This window comes from Orycteropus afer, unplaced genomic scaffold (genome assembly GCF_000298275.1).
Source record: "Orycteropus afer afer isolate SDZICR_OR568_19922 unplaced genomic scaffold, OryAfe1.0 scaffold01657, whole genome shotgun sequence".
Lineage (NCBI taxonomy): Eukaryota > Metazoa > Chordata > Mammalia > Tubulidentata > Orycteropodidae > Orycteropus > Orycteropus afer.
The window spans coordinates 25,024-25,425 of record NW_006923244.1 but is presented as its reverse complement, the minus strand read 5'-3'; positions in this window follow the sequence as shown (position 1 = coordinate 25,425).

Below are 402 nucleotides of genomic sequence, written 5' to 3'. Positions count from 1 at the left end.
AAAAAGAGAGGGAAAACAATGTAAGCAATGTCTTATTTAAAGGATGCATTTCATTTGTCACATCATTTTAATACACATTCTTTTTGTCAGAGAATGTATACATACTGTCGTTATGTTAGGAACCATCCGTTTGGTTGAGACCTGTAGTGACTCTATGTACAACAGATTGAAACAGTACCCAATCCTGTGCTGTCTTCAAAATCAATGCTATGTTTGAGCCCATTAAGATAATCTACTTCATTGATGGTCTTTCTCTTTTTTGCATACCCTCTAATTTATGAAGCATGATTTACTTCCCCAGAAACTAATTCCAGGAGCTCTGGTAGCATAGTGGCTAAAGCACTTGACTACTAACCAGAAGGTTGGCGGTTCAAACCCACCAGCCACTCCTCTGGAGGAAGG